The sequence below is a fragment of the Astyanax mexicanus genome, chromosome 22, assembly GCF_023375975.1.
Source record: "Astyanax mexicanus isolate ESR-SI-001 chromosome 22, AstMex3_surface, whole genome shotgun sequence".
NCBI lineage: Eukaryota > Metazoa > Chordata > Actinopteri > Characiformes > Acestrorhamphidae > Astyanax > Astyanax mexicanus.
The window spans coordinates 11,779,442-11,797,591 of NC_064429.1; the positions used below are offsets into that span (position 1 = coordinate 11,779,442).

At 35.5% G+C, this 18,150-nt stretch overlaps 1 protein-coding gene across 1 annotated transcript in view; it reads left to right on the plus strand.

Moving 5' to 3' along the window:
• Positions 1 to 14,169, plus strand: part of LOC125786867 (uncharacterized) — a 34,763-nt gene extending 20,594 nt beyond the window's left edge. The window contains exon 6 of the mRNA XM_049470492.1: positions 12,798 to 14,169. The gene's annotated coding sequence lies outside the window, so the exon portion shown is untranslated. The remainder of the gene's footprint in view (positions 1 to 12,797) is intronic.
• The last annotated feature ends 3,981 nt before the right edge of the window (positions 14,170 to 18,150 follow it).

The window sequence follows — 18,150 nt, forward strand, 5'->3', positions numbered from 1 at the left end:
TGTGGCTCTTATACTGGGAAATGTTTAGTTAGATTACTGAGTTCTGTGGTTCTGTATTAGAAGTGATCTGAGTGTTTACAGGGTTCCTGGTGTTGGTTAATATGTACAGAATAATTTGTACTTATTACATTTTAAAGCATTTCATGAGGCACACTGAGGCAGAATGACTGATGGCACATTTTAGCGGTGAGAAACGCCCTGATTAACATCGAAAAATATAATTTATGATCTCTAGAATTTGGTATTGTGGTTGATTGAGGTGGAGTGAGGGGGTCGTTAATAAAACTTAAACACCAGGCCCTGAATCTTTTTCAGGACAGGAAAAACAACCAATCAGATTTTCAATTTCAGCTGACGGCAAGAATCTTCCTTATGTGAGAGGGGCGAGAAAACAGACATTTTGAGATATGCAACAGTCACATATTTTGTGCACTGGTAGTGCCGTGGTCAGTGTGAATTGGTGAGCGGTAGAATGTTCTGTATTTAGTGTGAAACATGATGGAGGACTCTATATAAAAGCAGATGTTTCTGTGATTATCAGACTTTTGCAGGTTTTTTTATTATTGTATATTAGTAATAATTCTATCTCCTCTGTTCCTCCTGAAGGTATGGAGTCCTGTAGCTCAGTGATGAAGCTCTGTACATCTGCTCTTACTGTCAAACTTCGCAATATCAAACTTCACAATCTCAAACTTCACAGTCTCAAACTTCTATCTCAAACTTCACAATCTCAAACTTCACAATCTCAAACTTCACAATCTCAAACTTCACAATCTCAAACTTCACAATCTCAAACTTCACAGTCTCAAACTTCTATCTCAAACTTCACAATCTCAAACTTCACAATCTCAAACTTCACAATCTCAAACTTCACAATCTCAAACTTCACAATCTCAAACTTCACAGTCTCAAACTTCTATCTCAAACTTCACAATCTCAAACTTCAAAATCTCAAACTTCACAATCTCAAACTTCACAATATCAAACTTTACAGTCTCAAACTTCTATCTCAAACTTCACAATCTCAAACGTCACAGTCTCAAACTTCTATCTCAAACTTCACTATCTCAAACTTTACAATCTCAAACTTCACAATCTCAAACTTCACAATATCAAACTTTACAGTCTCAAACTTTACAGTCTCAAACTTCACAATCTCAAACTTTACAATCTCAAACTTTACAGTCTCAAACTTCACAATCTCAAACTTCACAATCTCAAACTTCACAATATCAAACTTTACAGTCTCAAACTTTACAGTCTCAAACTTCACAATCTCAAACTTCACAATCTCAAACTTTACAATATCAAACTTCACAATCTCAAACTTCACAATATCAAACTTTACAATATCAAACTTCACAATCTCAAACTTCACAATATCAAACTTTACAGTCTCAAACTTCACAGTCTCAAACTTCACAATCTCAAACTTCACAATCTCAAACTTCACAATCTCAAACTTCACAATCTCAAACTTCACAATCTCAAACTTCACAGTCTCAAACTTCTATCTCAAACTTCACAATCTCAAACTTCAAAATCTCAAACTTCACAATCTCAAACTTCACAATATCAAACTTTACAGTCTCAAACTTCTATCTCAAACTTCACAATCTCAAACGTCACAGTCTCAAACTTCTATCTCAAACTTCACTATCTCAAACTTTACAATCTCAAACTTCACAATCTCAAACTTCACAATATCAAACTTTACAGTCTCAAACTTTACAGTCTCAAACTTCACAATCTCAAACTTTACAATCTCAAACTTTACAGTCTCAAACTTCACAATCTCAAACTTCACAATCTCAAACTTCACAATATCAAACTTTACAGTCTCAAACTTTACAGTCTCAAACTTCACAATCTCAAACTTCACAATCTCAAACTTTACAATATCAAACTTCACAATCTCAAACTTCACAATATCAAACTTTACAATATCAAACTTCACAATCTCAAACTTCACAATATCAAACTTTACAGTCTCAAACTTCACAGTCTCAAACTTCACAATCTCAAACTTCACAATCTCAAACTTCACAATCTCAAACTTCACTATCTCAAACTTTACAATATCAAACTTCACTATCTCAAACTTTACAATATCAAACTTCACAATCTCAAACTTCACAATCTCAAACTTCACTATCTCAAACTTTACAATATCAAACTTCACTATCTCAAACTTTACAATATCAAACTTCACAATCTCAAACTTCACTATCTCAAACTTTACAGTCTCAAACTTCACAATCTCAAACTTCACAATCTCAAACTTCACAATCTCAAACTTCACAATCTCAAACTTCACAATCTCAAACTTCACAATCTCAAACTTCAGCATCATCCAGACTGAGTTTAGTCTAGACTTAAAGATTGAGACTGTGTCTGAGTACCAAACATATTTGGGGAGATTATTGTCTGTACTACGTTTAAAGCAAATGCCAAAACAACTATGAGTATACAACTGAGTATTTTGTTTATAAGGGAGTTATTTTTAGTATTGCTATTTATCTTAAATAGTCATTAATAGTATTGTAACTTGAGCACTGGTCATCTGTGACAAAAATACAATTTTAATTCATTAAAAAGGCTTTCTTTCGTTTAATTTTCATTAGCATACGGGTGTTTCACAGTTTAGTCTAAACTGAAAAAGCTAACTGTGAAAAAAAAATTAAAGCTGATGCCTTTGTTTTTTCGTGATAAACTGCATGTCAAAAATAAAATCACACTACTTCATAGTTCTAGTATATATATATATATATATATGTGTGTGTGTGTGTGTGTGGTTGATTATAGTTATCTAGTAATTAACTTATTAATTAATTGCCTTTTGAGATAGATTTTCCAGATTGAATGTTGATCTTATAAAAATACTTCTCAATCAGATGATCAATTTTCATTTTACAGAGAGAATTAAAACGTGTCTGATCTGCAGCTTCACTAGAAACATCCAAACAATTGCTCTAATACATCACTGACTAAAACCCCAAATATATATTCATATTTAATTTTTATCAATTTTTATCTCTTATTCCTAATTTCTTTTAGGATCTGAATCAGGTCCTCCTGTAGTGAAGGGGAAGCTCCATGGTGCTGCTGTTCTGCCCTGTACTGGGAGATGTTCTGGAGTGGTCAGCTGGACGGTGCTCCATAAACACTCTGATATTCTGGCTGAGTGTGATCAGACTTCCTGCAGATCAGTGAAGGAGGGATATCAGATGATCTATAATCAATACCTGCAGGGAGATCTCTCTCTGATCATCAGTGAAGCTGATTACAGTAAGAGAGGACTGTACACCTGTGACTGTGATGATACAGATCTCTTCAGATTGAGAGTAAGTGTTTATCTGAGTTCTTCACTGATAGAATCACAGTGATTAGATGATTTAGATCAGATTTATTCATTCAGTTTTGTGAAGTGGTGGGGTTATATGAATGGGTGGGGTTATGTTAATGGGTGGGGTCATGTTAATGGGTGGGGTTAGATCTTCTGTGTTCCAGCTTCTGATTTAATTTTAATTATTTATCAGGTGATGGAGGTGGAGAAGGTTCTACATCAGGTAAGTTCTATAGTTCAATCTGTAATCATCTTACATCATCTTTTACTGCTACTACTAATCACACTGAGGGTCAGATCTAACTCACCACTATCAGTGAAAACTAGTTCAGCTCGTTTTTAGTGAGAGCACAATCAGGTGTAAAACAACCATTTATTAATTCTGATCAATAATTAAAATAATACACCAACAACCCACTGTAAATATTAGTGACCAAAATGATTTTCATTGTATTTAATTCCCACTATTATATGAATCAAATAGCCTAACTCTATATCTGTCTTGCTTTTTTTAAAGAAAAAAATATTATACAGTCATATGAAAAAGTTTGGGCACCTCTATTAATCTTAATCTTAACCTAATCATTTTTAGTTGTAAATATTTGGGTGTTTGCAACAGCCATTTCAGTTTGATATATCTAATAACTGATGGACACAGTAATATTTCAGGATTGAAATTAGGTTTGTTGTACTAACAGAAAATGTGCAATATGCATTAAACCAAACTTTGACCGGTGCAAATGTATGGGCACCTCAACAGAAAAGTGACATTAATATGTAGTAGATCCTCCTTTTGCAAAAATAACAGCCTCTAGTTGCTTCCTGTAGCTTTTAATCAGTTCCTGGATCCTGGATGAAGGTATTTTTGACCATTCCACTTTACAAAACAATTCCAGTTCAGTTAAGTTTGATGGTCGCCGAGCATGAACAGCCCGCTTTAAATAATCCCACAGATGTTCAATGATATTCAGATCTGGGGACTGGGATGGCCATTCCAGAACATTGTAATTGTTCCTCTGCATGAATGCCTGAGTAGATTTGGATCAGTGTTTTGGATCATTGTCTTGCTGAAATATCCGTCCCCGGCGTAACTTCAACTTCATCACTGATTCTTGAACATTATTCTTAAGAATCTGCTGACACTGAGTGGAATCCATGCGACCCTCAACTTTAACAAGATTCCCGGTGCCGGCATTGGCCACACAGCCCCAAAGCATGATGGAACCTCCACCAAATTTTACAGTGGGTAGCAAGTGTTTGTCTTGGAATGCTGTGTTTTTTTGACGCCATGCATAACGCCTTTTTTATGACCTAACAACTCAATCTTTGTTTCATCAGTCCACAGGACCTTCTTCCAAAATGAAGCTGGCTTGTCCAAATTTGCTTTTGCATACCTCAGGCGACTCTGTTTGTGGCGTGCTTGCAGAAATGGCTTCTTTCGCATCACTCTCATATACAGCTGCTCCTTGTGCAAAGTGCGCTGTATTGTTGACCGATCCACAGTGACACCATCTGCAGCAAGATGATGCTGCAGTTCTTTGGAGGTGGTCTGTGGATTGTCCTTGACTGTTCTCACCATTCTTCTTCTCTGCCTTTCTGATATTTTTCTTGGCCTGCCACTTCTGGACTTAACAAGAACTGTCCCTGTGGTCTTCCATTTCCTTACTATGTTCCTCACAGTGGAAACTGACAGGTTAAATCTCTGAGACAACTTTTTGTATCCTTCCCCTGAACAACTATGTTGAACAATCTTTGTTTTTAGATCATTTGAGAGTTGTTTTGATGAGCCCATGATGCCACTCGTCAGAGGAGATTCAAATAGGAGAACAACTTGCAATTGGCCACCTTAAATACATTTTCTCATGACTGGATACACCTGGCTATGAAGTTCAAAGCTCAATGAGGTTACCAAACCAATTTTGTGCTTCAGTAAGTCAGTAAAAAGTAGTTAGGAGTATTCAAATCAATAAAATGATAAGGGTGCCCATACTTTTGCACCGGTCAAATTTTGGTTTAATGTATATTGCACATTTTCTGTTAGTACAATAAACCTCATTTCAATCCTGAAATATTACTGTGTCCATCAGTTATTAGATATATCAAACTGAAATAGCTGTTGCAAACACCCAAATATTTACAACTAAATATGATTAAGTTTCGTAGGGGTGCCAAAACTTTTTCATATGACTGTAAAATTTAATTTTAAGAATAATTTATTGAACACTGAACACAGCACAGTACAGCGTTTCTGCTCCATATATAACACTAACACTGCTACAGAGTTTTATTAAATAATGTTATATTAATATGATGTGATGGCTTACTTTATATTTATAGATAAAGCTGCCTAAATAAACACTAGATAGAAAATTACAGACAGCTGCAAAAGCATGGGATCAGAGAATAGTATACAGATATGTGGATAGTGTAAATCACTGTAACAATGTAAATATAAGGTCACTGAGGTGATGGGGGTTTCCTCTCTTCTTTTACCAGCACCGGACAGCGAGAGAGCTGGTGATCTGTTGTGGCTATTGATTATACCTGTTGTTCTGATTTTGGTGTTACTGTTGGGGATTGTATGGAAGAGGATAAAAATTGAGCAGCTCAAGATTGAACTGGAAAGATGGTGTTAAACCAGTTCAGCGCACAGTCCAGAGCAGTGACTGGGTAAACCCAGTCCTGAAGACTGGAGACAATCAGCCCTCAGATAACCACTAGAAACACCCACTCCCTCTCTCTCTCTCTCAGAGGCCAGTCCTGCCTTTCCTAGAGGACTGCCTCTTTTGGGGCGGTTTGCGGCCTTCTGGGCGGGGCTTTCAGAGCTGTCTGGTTTCTCATAGACTGAATAAAAGTTCCATAGACTGGATAAAGGTTCCATAGACTGGATCCATAGACTGGATAACCTACCACGATTTACTGCTCCAAACTGGAGCAGAGCAGAGCCGATACATCAGTCACTTTTTCCACTTAAATCACGACCAGCAAGTGCCTCGTATTAAAGCAGAACTCCGGTGTGAAATGGACTTTGGGTTTATTTATTAAAACGTGATAAAAAGTTCTTATTTTTGTTGAATATATCTCCTCCGCTCTACTGCAGCTTTCTGACATCCAGTATTTTTTGCACTTTACCCAAACAGGCTTTAAAATGAGTGATATGGGGCATATTTTACCTTGCAGATAAATCACTTTTTACACCGTTATTCAGCTCAAAGTAGCTCCACACTTCATTGGTAAAATCTGGAGAGTCCTGACATTTAAAACGAAGCATTTAGAGCTTTAAAACTGCACAAGAAGTTTATTAAAAAACACTGCTTACATCCCATAGTTTAGGTAAATCGTTGGCTTATTCACAGATCATACTAATACTAATCATACTAATTGCGACTTATTTGTGTTCTATCGAAATATAAAACTAAAGTCCTCATATGTGGACAACATTTTTCTCAAAAACTACATCATGTAAAAAGATAATTCTTTGTTTTTACACACAGTAAAATTTGCAGTGCTGGATCAACACCTAAAGAGTTAACTTTAACACTCCTTGGGAGCATATATGGTCCCCCTCTACAGAGAGTAAAAATTACACTGGTAGCAGTGTTAAATGTTTAATGTTAATATGACACTGTGCAGTGTACCATTTACTCATACTAGTGTTGTTTATTAGTGTTATAGCAACACCTTAAGAGTTCATTTTACACCGTTTGGCGTATATGGTCCCACACTACAAAAAGTAAATATCACAGTATTAAAGTGTTAAACTAATGACATTGAATAGTAAAAATGAAATAAAATAAAGATGAAAACATATTCTTTTTTATTGTTCAGGTTCTTGGTATTTTTATTAAAAATGCATCACATTTAAACACATTCATAGATATGAATCAAGTTACAGTAGGGTACAACAGGAGTAATTTCAAATGCAGAGCAAAAGTTACCTATTGCATAGTTTACGTGGACCAAAAAAAAAATTCACCTTAAATGGTAGCTACAGAAATGATCTAGCTAGCCTACATGCTGGGACTTCAAACACCAGAATTTAACGACCGTGCCATTTAGCTAGATAGCTAGCATTGGTTTCCTGAAAGAAATTTTAAATTTCGCCTAATAACCTAAAATTCTGTTAGTTCATGAAGGTTCACCAGGAGTCGTAGATCTGCTCAAACAAAACCAGCTCCCCAACTCCCCCCAGTATTAAATCATCTTAACATACACAAATCCTACACCATTGTATTCGTAAATGTTCTTCAGATTTGTATACGTAAGCGTTCTGCCGTACGTTTCCTAGTATTGTAAGTGCTCACAATATACTTTCCTCTTTTTCACATTAGCTGATATCCTGGCTCCATAAATCACTGATACCCAAGGGCGTAGGAGCGGGCTTGATATTGGGGGGGACACATTTGCCAATATGAACCCAAGCCCACCCAATAGTTTCCTAGAACAACATTTGTGGAAATTACTTTTAATTAAAAAGAAAATTATTTTTATTATAAGGTGATTTTACAACCTAAACATTACATACAACTAAAAATTATGCAAGCAATGTCTGAATTATGTACATATGACAAAAAATTTCAGTTATCACCTAATATTTAAAATAATATAACAGATTATTATTATTGTTGTTATTATTATTATTATTATTATTATTATTATGTATTGGCATGTCAATTCTGTTGTATATTTACATTTTCTCCTGCACTTTTATTTTTTTCTACTGAGAGCTCTTCTTAAGATGGTGTCCTTTTATGTAAAAGAATGTAACTTTACATTTCATAGAGACTTTTATAAACGTCAGGATATGTGGTCTTACTGTGAAATACAAATGAACAGAAGTCACGTTACAGCAGTGTTTCTCAACCCAGTTCTTATATATTCTACTGCATATTAAAACTGTTCTGCATATTCTAGAGCTTCCTCTGGTGGATATACATGATTAATTTAGGCTCCATAGGGGGCTAAAGGATTTTAACAGGTAAACTCAGTAAATGACTGTTTATTAGCTGATCAGGTGGAAAACACTAGTTTAGAGCAGTGATCGGGGTTAAGTAACTGCTTTAAACTACCAACTTAAAGTACTGTACGAAATTCTGGCGATCATCTACATCCAGCTTCTAGATAACTAGTTAGTTAAATCAATTTTCGTTCATTATAGCTCACAGTAAGTCCTGTAATCCTAAATGAATAAACAGTTTGAAAATTAAAGTGATTAGCTGATCAGGTACAGGGAAACATTACATATATATTTTATTTTTTTCCTTTAACCCTGACTCCCAATCTAGCTCATTCCAAAGATAAGCTTACACACTAACACAGCTGCAGTTTATTAATCACAGTGGGTTTAAACTGTGTGCTGATTCAGAGACGTGTATTTTTAACCAGCTATCAGAAACATATCATCACAGTTGAAGTGGTTAGCCTATCGTTACCTTTCTTTTATAAAAATCTCCGTATATCCAGATCTGTTTTAAAATCAGCTGAAGCTGCTGCGTCCCGATCCCGCTGCTAAATCTCACAGCGAGGGGGCGGGGCTTCCCCAACAGCAAACTGCCTCTGCTCCGCGCGCCGCAAAACCAGCAAGCTGATTGGCTGTTTCTACTGAGAGGCGTGACTTAATACCTGAACCGGCTCCGTGATTGGTCCGGTGTGTCTCCTCATTAATAGTACAGCTGACCTGAGCGAACTGATATCATTTTTGGGGGGGACAAATCCACCTGTTTCTATCCCCCCCGGTTCCTACGCCTATGCTGATACCATATCCTATGAATGTGTAGATAATGCCCTGCTAGGATATCCTGTTGTGCATGTCTAGGGTGTGAGGCCTAAGCTGCGAGATGACATTGTACCAGTTTCACATGGCTCCTTATTCTGTTTTTAAGAGCAAGCCTTTTAAAAGCAAGCCTTGCAAAAAAGTCAATACTACTGATTAACATATATATGGTCTATAACCATATCTAGTATATATGAACACTTCAGTACTAATATAGTTTATACAAGATTAATACGTTTATAGAGGCTTGTTCTGTCAACCTTTTATATAGATATGTAGGGTTACCATAAGCTTAAAAGAATCGATTACAATGAATCGGTTATAATCAAAACTGTCTGATTATATTCCAATATTGTCTTATACATAACACTAGTTAACTTGCTAGGTTGTTTCTTGCAATAAGTTGCCCATTTCACGTAAGCTTAGGCTAGCTAGCTAGCTAGGTTAGCTAACCTAGCATTTTCTGGTGAGAGGTTTCCCATTTAACCCAAGTTAGAGCTAGCTAATGCTACGCTTTTTGCTTAACTTGTGAGAAGTCTCACGTCAGCTAGCTAACCAGCTAGGTTAGCTGTTTCCTTTAAGAAGTCCTTATTTCACATCAGCTAGCTGAGCAGGTTTAGTTGTTTAAGAGAACATAGGTTAATTATTCTCCTCAGCTAGCTCAGTTAGCCAGTTTATTGTGAAAAACCTCAGCTTGCGTCAGTTAGGTTAGCTAGCTAGCTAACTAACTAACTGAAGGAACCCAAAAAGCATTCCACAGGATTAATAAAAATGCATTTAAACCCTATTTAGAATTTAAAAAACACATTTAATATCAGGGCTCTCAAGTTTTGAGTGTCGGTGGGAGTGTGATCAGGTATGCCCAACAGGTATGCCTGTGTCCAAAGGCGCACAGGTTTTTTATCTGAAACTCCTCCACACTCTTTGGCTAGGTCTGCCTAACGACAGAGCGATCTATTTTCTGATTGGCTCATGCGTGTGAAATGCCATGTGTCTGCCAAACGACAGCGCGATCTACTTTCTGAATGGCTCAAGCGTGTGAAATGCCATGCGTGAGACTTGAGAACACTATTTAATAGGGGTGGGAATCGATTACTATCTCACGATTCGATTCGATTCCGATTTTGGGGGCCACGATTCGATTCAAAATCGATTTTTGATTCAAAACGATTTGAATTATAAATATTTCTGCTTCTGGCTTATGAATCGTATTGAAAAAAAACCCTCCATAATATACACTGGTCCTGGAGCAAGTAATGTGTTACAAAAACAATAAAATGTGCAGGAATGTGGGTCCTCAGTAGGGGTGGGAATCGATTACTATCTCACGATTCGATTCGATTCCGATTTTGGGGGCCACGATTCGATTCAAAATCGATTTTTGATTCAAAACGATTTGAATTATAAATATTTCTGCTTCTGGCTTATGAATCGTATTGAAAAAAAACCCTCCATAATATACACTGGTCCTGGAGCAAGTAATGTGTTACAAAAACAATAAAATGTGCAGGAATGTGGGTCCTCAGTGACAGAGGAATCACTGGGATATCACAATGACGTTAATGAACAATAAATACATAAATAAATAACACTGCTTTATTACCAGGCTACTAGCGGTGGTGTGTAGGTGACGCTGCTGGGCTGATGTGATGATAGCAGTGGAGCGCTAAAGTTCAGGAGCAGCTGCTGATTAACTAGTTAATTTAAGGTGGTTGTATTTCTTCAGAAAGGGGGCAGGAGGTGGAGAAATTAATTCATATTGTCCATTCCTTAATTCCTCTGTGATGAGGAGCTGAAATTAGCTCTGATTAGCTTATTGTTATTTTTCCGTTCCGCCTTAAATGCTGCAGCCCGCTGCCACCTGTAGCGTTATTTAAGGTGGAACTGGAAAGTTAGCTAGTTAGCTAGCTAACAGTTACTGAAACTAACTACTAGCGATCTTTTTTATGCTTGTTATGAAGCATTCTGCCATAAAACATTGAAACTACACGTTAATCTAAGGTAATATAGTGCTTGTTCTGCCATCTTACCGGTGATTCTCAAACACCTACGCTCTGTGTGTGTCTGGAAGATCTCCAAAGGGACAAGCGCTATCCCCAGGGTTGCCAGGTCCAACAAAAATACCCAGCCCAAAATCAGTCTAAAACCCGCCCCTCAGAATCGATTTTGGGACATTTTAAATCGATTCTGAATCGTAGTAAATGAGAATCAAGATTCTTATGTGAATCGATTTTTTGGCACACCTCTACTATTTAATATACTGTAAAACAATACAAAACATATTTAATGTCACTACTTATCAAATTGGAGAGTTTGAAAATACATACATGCTGATATCGCTGAATCACAAGAAAATGGCAGCTGACAAACTGTGAGTGTAGCAAAATTTCGAGGCGGAGCTAGTGAGACAGAATACACTGGGAGGAGTTGAAATTTGTTAACTCTGGCAAATAATTACAACTTTATGTAAATTGTAACACTGAGAGTTGTAAGGATAACACCCAGGGAGTCAAAAAATGTTTACAATGTGATTTTAACAGGTGGCAATTAGCCCAAATAGCAAAGAGAAATAAAAAATGTATGCCATGCAAGAGTTCGGGTCTTAGGAGTTTAAGGCATTACCTACTGTAAAATGTTCTGAATTATTTGTGTACTGATTGTTTTGTATATTGTTTTTTTGTCTATTCATTTTTCTGTATAAGCTTGACATGTTCTTCATGAGCTTTATGCACTTGTTTGGAACTGAAGTTTCATGAGGCTGATGTGTCTTTATATGAATTATGTGATTATGATTATTAGTTATTGGTGCTGGGCTGTGTCCCCCTCCACTCTGACTGGTGTGGAGTGTTGTGGTTGAGGGAATGTTTTAAATAGTGTCCATTACCTATAAACTCATACTGTTCATTTGTTTTGGTACCAAGTTTATTGTCGTTAATAAAAACAAATGAAAATAAGGAAAACTTAAGGTGAAAAAAACATTTTGTGCTTCTACACAAGCAGCTCAACAGCTGCCCTCACTTCTTGTTTACAGTCACCACGCTGCGGTGTAATAATGACAGAAAAGAACTGTGAGAAGCTGTAGAATTTTAGTATGGGAGTAGAATATGAGTGAGAAAGTTAAAAACGTGTTCTTTAGTGAAAATGAGATGTGAGTATGTGACATTGAAATAGAACCGTTATAACATAGACTCTCTGAGCAGCTACATCCCACCTAGGAGCTCCAGACACACACACACACACACACACACACACTGTGTTTGGTTTTTGATGTTATATATGTGAGGTACAGTATAGTTAGTTCTGCACTGATATGGTAAACAGTTGTACCTGTATCCAGTGCTGGGCAGTTCATTTCACCTCACAAATAACTCAAAATATTAAAAAACTAAAACTAAGCATTAAAAAAAACAAACCAGCTCTAAAACTAATTAAAAGTAACTGAACTGAAGCGGAGAAAGTCAAAACTAAATAAAATCAAACTATAATAAAAAAATGTAAAAACTATTATAACCTTGGTTTGTACTGTGTATTTCTGTCTTTAAAGCAGCATTATGTAAGAAATTGGGATTTCTCGCTCCTGGGGTCCCCTACAATCAGGTTTAGCTAAGAGATTCAGAAGTGTTACTGAAAGTGAGGTTGTAGGTTAATATTACTTGTATTTACTCTAATATGATTCAGGTTATGTAGTGTTACACAGTTCTGCAGAGTGCTGTCCTGTAACGCTTCACCAAAGTTACATAGTGCAGTTAGCAGCTTTCCAAACATGAAGTATCACACATAGAGCTGCTGATTTTCCTTTTACAGTCTGTGGAGCATCAACATGATTCTAAAATATGATATTTTTGAAGTTAAAATGGTACATAATGCTGCTTCAAAAGGATTAAGAATTATTAATCTGTGACCTTGATCCTTAATTGATCTGATTCTGGCGGAATGTTTAGCTGAGTGCCGGTCAGTCAAAGTGTGTATGTGTATCACATTTTGCATGTTATTCAGAATATTATATTTGTACTGTATGAAAGCTTTCTATTGCTTTGTTTTTGTGTTAAATTCTCTTCTCTGGAATTGTAAAAAACACTATTACGATCAAACCACTTATTTCAGTTCTGTTCACACCTGGTATTAAGATGCATCCTGGGTGATCTGATCTCAAATGGGTATAAATGTTCATTCACTCCTGGTATTTTAAATATGTCTCCAGTGATGGTGAAGCTACATTCAAACAGCAGGTAAAAGTTCAGTTCAGTGGTGTATAGTGGAACAGTGAGATCTGAACTCTGAAATATTAGGACTGATATCTCTGTTCCAATAATATTAGACGGCTCGTGTTGTTCCGCTCAGTGTTTAGTGAACAGGTCCTGCCTGCAGCATCACAGAAAAATAAATAAAATACATTTTACAGCGAGGATCGAGTGAATTCTGATAAACTCAGCTGCTGTCTGAACTCATTCATGGCTTATGATGAAACTGAAACTTCATGTGAAGCAGTGCTGTTTAGAGCGTGAGCGTCAGTTACACAGTGTGGACTGTTCACACCTATGTCAGATATGGGTCACAGTAAACAGACTGTGTGAACACTCATTGGTCAGAAAATCAGATTTTGGCCAAATTGATTTGCTGTGTGAATGCAGCTTATAGGTCTTCCAGTGTTCTGTGAGTCTTCAGCTCTAATCAACTAGTGAGTCACCTTTATCCATTAGCTTGTAATTGTAGCTCAGCTAACCCCTTCGGAAGGTGGACGGGTATTACACATAAGAGATGCAGTTAATGTGGTACGTATTGTTCACACTACAGTAAAAATAATAATTAGTCTGATCTCCTCTGAATGTGAGGGTGTGGTTTGAATGATGGGATTATGTGTACATTTTTATCTTTTTATTTTAGAGTTTTTTCATTATATATATATAAATGTACTATATAAATGTTAGTTTAAAATCTGTATTTTTTTTTTTTTACTATTTTGTTCCTTATTATTTCTAATTTCTTTGTAAATGAGGTTTACCCTCAGTGTAATCCTGAGTGAAAATAAAGCTTGATTAATTAATTGAAATTCCTAAACTGAAGATATGTCTGTCTTTAGTTTAATGCATTATAAACAGATTAATCTGATTGGCTGAGCTGGCTGATAGGGCTGTGTATTGACGAGAACCTAGTGTCATGATGCATATCAGGATATTATTATTATGTATATAAATATTGCCCTTTTTAAATCAAATGGAAATCTATAACAGTATGAGGTCAGTATTATGTTTATCAGTTTAATTTTATGACAGTTTGGGGTTTATTTAATTGTATTTTGTAGAAAAAAAGAAAAGAAAAAGAAAAAAGGGAGTTACAAGATGAAAAAATACAAAATGAGAGAATTGAGTGAAACTTCAGATAAAAATGTTAGAATAAACTAGAATATTTAGGGAAAAAAAATCACTAAACTAAATTAACATAATGGAATAATAAAGTAATAATATGTTTATAAAAAATATATATTTTGCATTGTTCTCCAGTATGTATGATCAGATGACCAGTGATATTGTACATAGTAGCACATAGGTTGATAGTAAATAAATAGTAAATAAGTGTGGTAATATTGCATATAGTAATGGTGATGGTAAACTGACTATACTACACATGGATAATTTAGATATGGGCACACAGCAGAGCAACCACAGCAGCAGCAGCAGTTATTACCAGATCTTTATTATTATTATTATTATTATTATTATTATTAATAATAATAATGGTTTATTATTAAGAATTGGTTATACTGTATATTGGTTTAGCATCTTTATTGCCTAAACCCTGTTTACAGTAGAATAATGTGAAAATACAGGTCAGTTTTTAGTAAAATATGTTATGATTCTTTGTGGAAGTAAAGGAATATATTTGCTATGTGGATAATTAGTATGTTTAATTAGTGTTTTAGTAAAATATATTATGATTCTCTGTGAAAGTAAAGGAATATATTTGCTATGTGGATGTGCACGGGGTAAGTTGAGCCACTATGCGGGGTAAATTGAGCCAGCACAAAAGAATGTCAGGTTAACAAGGTGAACAACTTTATTAGAAAAACAACAATCAGTTCAAGTGAAATTGACCTCAAATTCTCCTCCTTTTTACCTCAAATCAAGTGAATATAAATCAAGTGGGGGTGTCTATTGTGGTTGTTGTAGTGAAGGGAAGAAGAACAGAGAGGGGATCGAGATGGGTAGATGGAATACAGAGGGATGGGTAGATGTACAGAGGGAATGGCAGCTATTCAATGTTAGATATAACAACAGTAGGCCTAGGCCTACAACAAGAACAACTTATTCATTAATTTACCTGGCTAAAAATCAGTAGGCCTATTATATACATCAACCATCCAATATCATGGTCATGGGGTCTTGGATGGGATAGGGGACTTAAAAACAGTAAGCCTACAACAAGAACAACTTATTCATTAATTTACTTGGCTAAAAATCAGTTGGCCTATTACATATCCATTAACTATTCAATATATCATGAGGTGTTAGATGTGATAGAGGACTTAAAAACAGTAGGCCTACAACAAGAACAACAATTCATTAATTTACCTGGCTAAAAATCAGTAGGCCTATTATATCCATTAACCATTCAATATATCATGGGGTGTTGGATGGGATAGACAGATGGAGAGAGAGGGGGATAGGTAGACAGCTAGATATAGACCCTACAATATTACAGAAATTACTGAAACAAACAGTAAAAACAGACAGTACAACAAGAACAACAATTAATTCATTCTAAAATAAGTCATTAGGCTATTTCTAAAAAATCTGAAACTCTGTTGGTTCAATTCAATTCAATTATTCAATGTTCCAGTGCCCCAAATTGCATGGGAACATCAACTGCCTCTCTCTTCGTGCTGTGCCCCCAACACTAAAGGGGCGGGGCAATTTCTTGACTATGTCCTGCTTTGAAAGGACAGCCTCATCCTTTTCCTTCCATACAAATGTTGGCTTCCTTGAAGACCCTGTTTCTTTCTCTCCACTCCCTATACGTTGGATAAACGTAGTTAATGTCATCCTGTCCACGTGGAGTTCCTTTGCCACAGCCCGAATAGCCCTGCCTCCCCTGACTTCTTCTGCTGCCCTCTCCAATACTGCTCGGGACTGTGTGGCCCTGTCTGTTTTTCTTTTGTATATTCGTGGCATCATTCACACCTGTAATAACAAAGTAGGGCATAATTTCATTTATTAAAAACTTTCATGTATTTACCTTTATTTAAACTTAATAACAATAACAACTACAATAATAATAATAATAATAATAATAATAATAATAATAATAATAATAATAATAGTAGGCTATTATTTTCACTTCCAATATACATAAATGTGAAAAGTTTTCAAAATGTACAGTGTCCTCCATACGGGGTAAGTTGAGCCAGTGGCTCAACTTACCCCATATCTAATGGCTCAACTTACCCCGTGGCCACCATTTTGTAGAAAAGTGCTAATAAAGTGGATTATGTTAATCAAAAATATTTTGATTAGCATTCATATCATAGCTTAGAAAGCCAAGAATTGAAACCTAATGTGTCTACATGTTATTCTATTTTTTTCTTCTCTAAATCATCTTCATTATGGGCACACATGGAATTTACAAAAAGAGCTTAAAAAACACATTTTTATAAATATCTTCCTCACCTTGTTTGACATGTGGTTCTCCTCTTCACATGTGTAAGGAAAAGGCCCCACCCACCTTTGAATGGGGTCACATGGTGGGTGGGTGGCTCAACTTACCCCGTGGCTCAACTTACCCCGGTCTCCCCTACTGAAATGGGACAGTCTACCCTACGGAGTATTTCCTGTTTCCTGTTTGAGATTCTACCCGCCACAACCAAAGTCAGAGCTGAGAAATGAGCCCGAGATTTTGATTCTCGTTTTGCTTCAGACCACAAAATACCAAATTAATTAAGCCCAGTTTAATTAACTGTGCAGTTACTTAAATATTTTAAATGTGAACGGGTAGAACTGAACATAAACAAATAAAAGGGCGTTTGAAATGAGGTTGGAAAAAAGAGAATAAATTAGAACAAAATATTATTTAGTTTATATATATATATATATACTTTTTTATGCTAGTTTATAGATATATAAATACTATATATATAAACTAAACAATACTTATAAATAAACTAAATAATACATTAATACATACACGCACAGATATATATGTATATATATATATATATAAAAACATATATATATTATAATGTTTATGTAAACAAATATATAAGTATTTATAGTATTTATCTATAAACTATAAACATATAACAACATAAACATGTTATAAAACTAAATAATATTTATATATATATGAACAAAATAATCTAAATTATATAATATATAAATTATATTAATAATATCTATAAGTATTTACATATCTATAAACTACATAATACTACATAATACAGCTGACTCTTTTTCGTGCTGAAATAAACCGGCGCGCAATGAATCTTGGGATACTGTAGGCTGTGAAGGATACACCCAGTGTTCTGTCGAATTTTCCTACCCATCGATACATGCTTCCCAAAGGTACTGCGCATGCGCTGACCGACACAATTTAATTATTTATCGTGTTTTATTCGTAATTAATCTGTTTTAGGGTGGTTTATGTGCATAAAAGAACGTGCACGCACTGTCATTGCACAAAAGTGTAAATGGAAACAAACAATTACACTTATTATCATAAATAAATACAAAAGCAGTTTGTAATGAGCTATATTTACTATAACGTTGCCATGATACCATGAATTATGCAATCCAAATCTAATAACGTACATCTACTGGAATTTGACTGGGTATATGCCCTAAAATAGAGCTTCTTTTGTATTTTTACAGTTAAATATACATTAGGGCAGCACGGTTCGACACGGTAGGAAAATTCGACAGAATTGTAATTTTTAGTTTCCATTTACACTTTTGTGCAATGACAGTGCGTGCACGTTCTTTAATGCACATAAACCACCCTAAAACAGATTGATTACGAATTAAAATTAAATTGTCGGTCA